The following is a 6,324-nucleotide window of genomic DNA, read 5'->3' as shown; positions in this document are numbered from 1 at the left end:
ATCTTCAGATATAATCGTGTTAGACACCCAAACTTATGAAGGTGTTGACTGATTATTATTTTTGTAATTGGTACATCCAAATTAATTTGATTCCATCTATTTGAATAGTTGAATATTTTTCGACTTATGAGTTTGAAATTTTGAATGACCCGACCCTTTGGTATCATTGGCCTATCTTATTAAGCATTGAAATCAATATTTCTTAGATGAAAATAGCTTACACTTGTTGATTTTGTCTTTAAATTATCAGATTTCAACCTTATATTTTGATAAACAGTTGTTTGGTCCAGTTACATGCACATAAATCAACACCTGCATAAGTAAAGTGTATATGGGTAAAAATGAATTATTACTGTAAATATATATAACATGCATTATAAGTTATAATAATTTATACTGTTAACAATGATATGCAATATATTAAATGTTATTCCTCTTACAACATTTCTTTGTCAATATATTGATATGGATAGACTCTATACCTGATTGAAAGTTTTAGTAGTTACCCATTGCAAACAAATGTCATCCTTCAACTATTATCTTTAGACTTTTCCAAATATTTTGTATGTGAAAGTAATGGACCAGTTTGATAATCAATTTGTCTACAATCAGCTTCCAAGCTTTAATCTTGAAAACTGTCATTCTTAATCTGATCGTTTCTTCAGGTAAAATTAGATATTGATGAATTGTCCCTTTTGAATTTAGTTGAAGGAGTGTGATGAAAATTTGTTCAAGTAATTATATAGCAATTCATAAAAGTTTTCACATAACTGTTTTGATACTTTGCATGAATGTTTATTATAAATCCATAAGACAGTGCTTTGTATATCATCATGACCTTCATGTTACCTAGACCTTTCCTTTAAAAGGCATACTAATTGAATTGTCTCATTTCCTTGTCAAGAACATTTCTTTGTTATGCTCCGCCTTGTAAAGATTGTGGGCATTACGTTTTTTTTGGCGTGTGGATCCGTATGTAACTTTGTTAGCAGGTCCAGTTTCTGGTTAAGAGTTTTTTGTTGATATTTGTTGAATTTGACGAAACACAAATGGTTTTCTACCCCGGATATTGATTGCCTAGTATTTTGCAGTACTTTATGGAAAATTTTCGGATTAAATATCGCTTCAACTTCTTGTTTGATCAGGTCTTCAAACTGATTTGATTCGAGCATCACTAATGAGTCATATATATATATATATATATATATGTAAATATTTGATTTGAGCACCACTAATGCGTCATATATATATATATAAGTACGTCTGAGTCAGTGACAACTCTACAACAGATTTATCCATCGGATCACCAGCAATGATGGTGATACCACACGACCACCTGGGCTTCACAATAATAAAGCTTTTGGTGGTCGTGTGTTACCTTTCCTCGTCAGTTTTTAATCTAGCTTCGTACTACAGTACATGATATATAAGGCATGGAGATGTTATTTTTACAGATCAGCTCAATTATCTATAGTAAAGGATCCTACAAATTAATGCAAGATACAGTCACAGAAAGGAATTATATTTATAAGTACGTCTGAGTCAGTGACAACTCTCTATATATATGTTTTTTTTTTATTTGGTTTGGCCTTCCAACTGTTTTGATTCAAATGCCACTGATAAAATCTTATTTAGACGAAACACACGTCTGGCATACCAAATTATTATCCTGGTATCTTTGATTATTTTTCTCAACCACTGAGTAGATGCTTTTGGACGTTTCATCATCAGGGTATCACTAGACTAGTCGTCAGCACTTTTTTTGTTATCATGAAATGTCACTGATAACTTTTTTTTCATACGGTTTTTCTACCCCAAGGCATAGATTGTCTTAGATTCTAAGATACCAATTTTTGAAATTATTCGATATTTAATGTTCATACAAAACTTCGTATCCGATTTTAAACTCCCAACTGGTTTGATTCAGTTTTATGTAGAGGAAACGCGCTTCTGGTGAACGAAATTATAAGCCAGATGACACTCTCGAAGGTATCACCAGCCTTGTAGAAGAACAAAATATTGCTACTGCTTTGGTTTGATTCAATATTTTTGGATTAATTTCAGACGGCGTATTCATATATTCTAAGTTTTATACAAAAGTCAAGATCTATGCCCAGCCTCAAATCTTAGTTGTCCTTTCCTCAGATCTGTGTCCCGTGACCTCATGACATGCAAATATGTGGCTATTTGTGCATTCGCAAATCATTGCCCATTCCTCACATTCACTTTATTTAGTAGATGAACATGAATGATCCTGCCAAGAACTAAAAAAGCTAATACCTCTTGGCTAATTATTATAAATAATTTAAATAAGCAATTGACATACACATGATACAATTTATATAAGACAACACATTAACAAAATAATTATTATACTGTAACCATCACTTGTGCTCCACTAACAACACAGCTCCTTTTAATGCTGCTTCATTTGCTTCTGCCGATACAACAATTTTCTTGCTTGGAAATGTTGTTTGTAATGCATGTTTCAAAAGATAAGATCTTGCCATATTGCCAGCTAGTATCAACGTAGTAACCTCCTTGTCAGATTTTGCGAGAACATGTTCAATATCATTAACAACTTTGGAAAGGCACTTGTCAAATAAGGAGTTTATCAAACTTAACTTCACTCTTAGATTATTACGGCAAGTTATTTTTGTTGCAAATACTGATTTTGCTACAATTTGTTCAAGTGGCATGTTTGTGTGTTTTCACAAATGCTTTGCAAATATAAAAAAAAAATTCCAAATGTCACCATGCTGTCAGTGTCCTAATTGGATTTTATTACACTGTCAATCTTTGAAACCATGTTTTCCCATAAGTCGCCATTGATTTGTTTGGCAACTTTCCACAGCCAAGAACCTATCAACTCATCAAAGAAACTGTCAAATTCTTTTATTATTAAGCACTTTGAACTAGCTCCACTGAGAAAGTGGACAACCTGTTTAAATTTCCGATCTTCTAATTTTTCATATATATTAAAACTATCAAGCTCATTTGTAATTAAAAAAAAATATGGAGCTTGCACCGCTCATATGTTATATATGAAAATACTCACACTATCATCAATTAGCAATATAAACATTCATGTGATATCATTTGGACGGCTGCATCACTGGATAGAATTATTATTAATCAAATTGATATAAACAGAGACATATGTCTCTGATATAAATTTGTCCAGTACTTTTCATTTCCATTTTAACTCTTATCGTTTGAGTTTTACCTGTATCATAAATACAATCGGGATCGATACAAAAGGAAACTTTGCGGCTACAAAAAATACCGGCAATGTTTTCTATTTATCCGTTGTTATTCCTTTACTAGTTTTCGTTAAAAATTTCATTGTTCTTATCTTGTAAACGATTCATGTTTTATCAAATCCTAGCCACGTGCACATAAATTTTAAAACTGCTGTACATCTTTTGTCTTTCGATCCGTTTACCGACAAAAAATGACTTAAATTTGTTTGGAAAAAATAGAAAGTAAACACAGGTACTGATATGAGGGAATTAAGGGCTATTGCTCTTAATTGGTTATTGAGCATTTCCTTTTTGAATACTCATTCAATTATCTTTATTTTAATTGAAAACTTCATACTTGAGCTGCAGCTTGAATTCATTTTTATTTTCAGCTTATTCATATTTTTTCATTCATTTTCCAGTTTTGGTTATAACTTAAATTGCCCAAATGTAATAAAAAGTAATATTTCCAACTTTAAAAAATTGCATCGATCGGGTCCTTTTTCTTACCTAAAACCATTGTTTAATTAAAAATATATGTAATTTGATGAACAGTTGAATGATTCATTTTGATTTAGAAAGTGTTCATCAATTTTTGAAAAATGTTATTTTTTACGTATGTATACATATAATCTAATGCCACTGCGACTATTCTTTTAAAGGTTACAATATGATTTTTTCAACGTTTTGACTAAAATATTTGTAGACTTATACGTAACTTTTTACGTGTTGTCTCCGCAAGTAAAGCATCACACAACATCGTTTTTGTGTGTAAATCATAATATACGAACTGGTTGATAAAGGAATAAGTTATTGACAATTAATTTGGAGACTGGATCCTCAATGCTCTTCAACTTTGTACTTATTTGGCTTTAAAATTTTGTTATATGAGCGTCACTGATGAGTCTTATGTAGACGAAACGCGCGTCTGGCGTACTAAATTATAATCCTGGTACCTTTGATAACTATTTACACCACTGGGTCGATGCCACTGCTGGTGGACGTTTCGTCCCCGAGGGTTTCACCAGCCCAGTAGCCAACACTTCGGTGTTGACATGAATATCAATAATGTGGTCATTTTTATAAAATTCCTGTTTACAAAACTTGGAATTTTTCGAAAACTAAGGATTTTCTTATCCCAGGCATAGATTACCTTAGCCGTATTTGGCACAACTTTTTGGAATTTTGGATCCTCAATGCTCTTCAACTTTGTACTTATTTGGCTTTATAAATATTTTGATATGAGCGTCACTGATTAGTCTTATGTAGGCGAAACGCGCCTGTGGCGTACTAAATTATAATCCTGGTACCTTTGATAACAATATATACCCCAACGACATTGACTAAAGAGAAAAATCTTAATAACCAAAGGTCTGTTCCATGTTTCTTTTAGATTTCAACCAAAGATAAAGAACTGGATCTTCCTTCATTGCATTGGTTATGCAAATTTCACTAGTGTCCTTACACACAACTAAATATTGCCGGATCTTCCATATGCTCCACGAAACATCTTTCCAAACCATTATTATCAATGTTATCAGCAATCAAAGAGGGGCGAAATATACCAGAGGGACAGTCAAACTTAAAGATCGAAAATAAACTGCTTACAAAGAAAAAGACAAACAGACAAATAGTAGTACACAAGACACAACATAGTAAACTAAAGACTTAGCAACACGAACCTCCTAAAAAATTTGGGTGATCTCAGGTGCTTCGGAAGGGTAAGCAGATCCTGTTCCTCATGTGTCACCCGTCATGTTTATAAAGATTTTCTTTACAAATATCACAAGTAAATTTTTATTTTCATTTTTAAAAGAAAAGTAATTTTGAGTCCAGAATAAACACACTTCTGGTACAGTTTAATACTAAGAACTTCCAACTTTCAAAAAGATATAGTTCTCCAGGACTTATATAAAGAAAAATGTATTATTTTGCAATTGTTATTTTTTTTTTTTTAGAACTAGGAACATTACCCTGGAATTATATGTATGGTGTTATAAAATTCCTTAATATAAATATATCATAATTTTTTTTCTAAAATAGAGTTATGTTTGTCAATTATGAAAAAAGTATTTTTTGTTTTATCTGCGATAATTTATATCCTGTATTTTAGTCAGATTTATGGTCTTCTGAATTTATTTGTAGGACTCAAGTCTATGGCAGATTCCTAATCTATGGTAAATGTGACGTTACAAACGCCAACCAACTCAAATCTATGGTAGCTTTTTGTTTTCCCCAAATCTATGGCAGATATTTGAATTGCGTCAAAACTGATTAACGCCATATTACATCGTCGCCCCCGCAAAGGTTGGCAGAACCCATAGATTTGAACACCATTCCAGATATAGGCATTTCCCTCGACAAAAATTTGCGGATAGTCTCAAGGAAGATGTGACCTATTACTAGTATCCGGAAGGCGGACGAAATGTGCTGTACCGGCCAAAGCACGCGATGAACAACGACACCGCTTTTTTATCGATTTTCTTTTTTAGAGAAAGGCGTTATAGAAAAAAATTTCTGTCTACGGCTGGCAAAGTTTATAAAGTGAAAGATAAAAAACCGGATATCAATTTGATTTAAATCGTCATTAAATTAAAAAAAAAGATGCATTAACGAAGAAATAAATATTACTTGAAAATTGAAACTGTTCATTTTTATTTATCATTTTTTTTTAATAAAAAAAAGTTTGTTAAGGGACTTGCTAGACTAATTGGTTTAATGAATGGATTAAACAGGTACCATGCAAAGATTAGAAAATGTTTATTTTTTACGGGGCACATCATTTCAATCTTGAAGTCTGTATTAAGGTATATGAATTCATCATTTACGTTTTATTTTTACCATCACGATTTGGTTGACCATTATGGAATGTTTATTTCACAAATGTTTATAGACAACTCTCCATTCAAGTCAAAATTTATAAAAGTAAACCATTACATGTCAAGGTACGGCCTTCAACACGGAGCCTTGGCTCACAATAAACATCAAGCTATAAAGGGCCCCAAAACTATTCAAAAGGGAAAACTAACGGTCTAATCTATATAAGAACGACAAACCAGAAGTCCACTGTTTAAGACAAATC

This window comes from Mytilus edulis, chromosome 2, assembly GCF_963676685.1.
Source record: "Mytilus edulis chromosome 2, xbMytEdul2.2, whole genome shotgun sequence".
NCBI lineage: Eukaryota > Metazoa > Mollusca > Bivalvia > Mytilida > Mytilidae > Mytilus > Mytilus edulis.
This window is presented reverse-complemented; position numbering follows the sequence as displayed.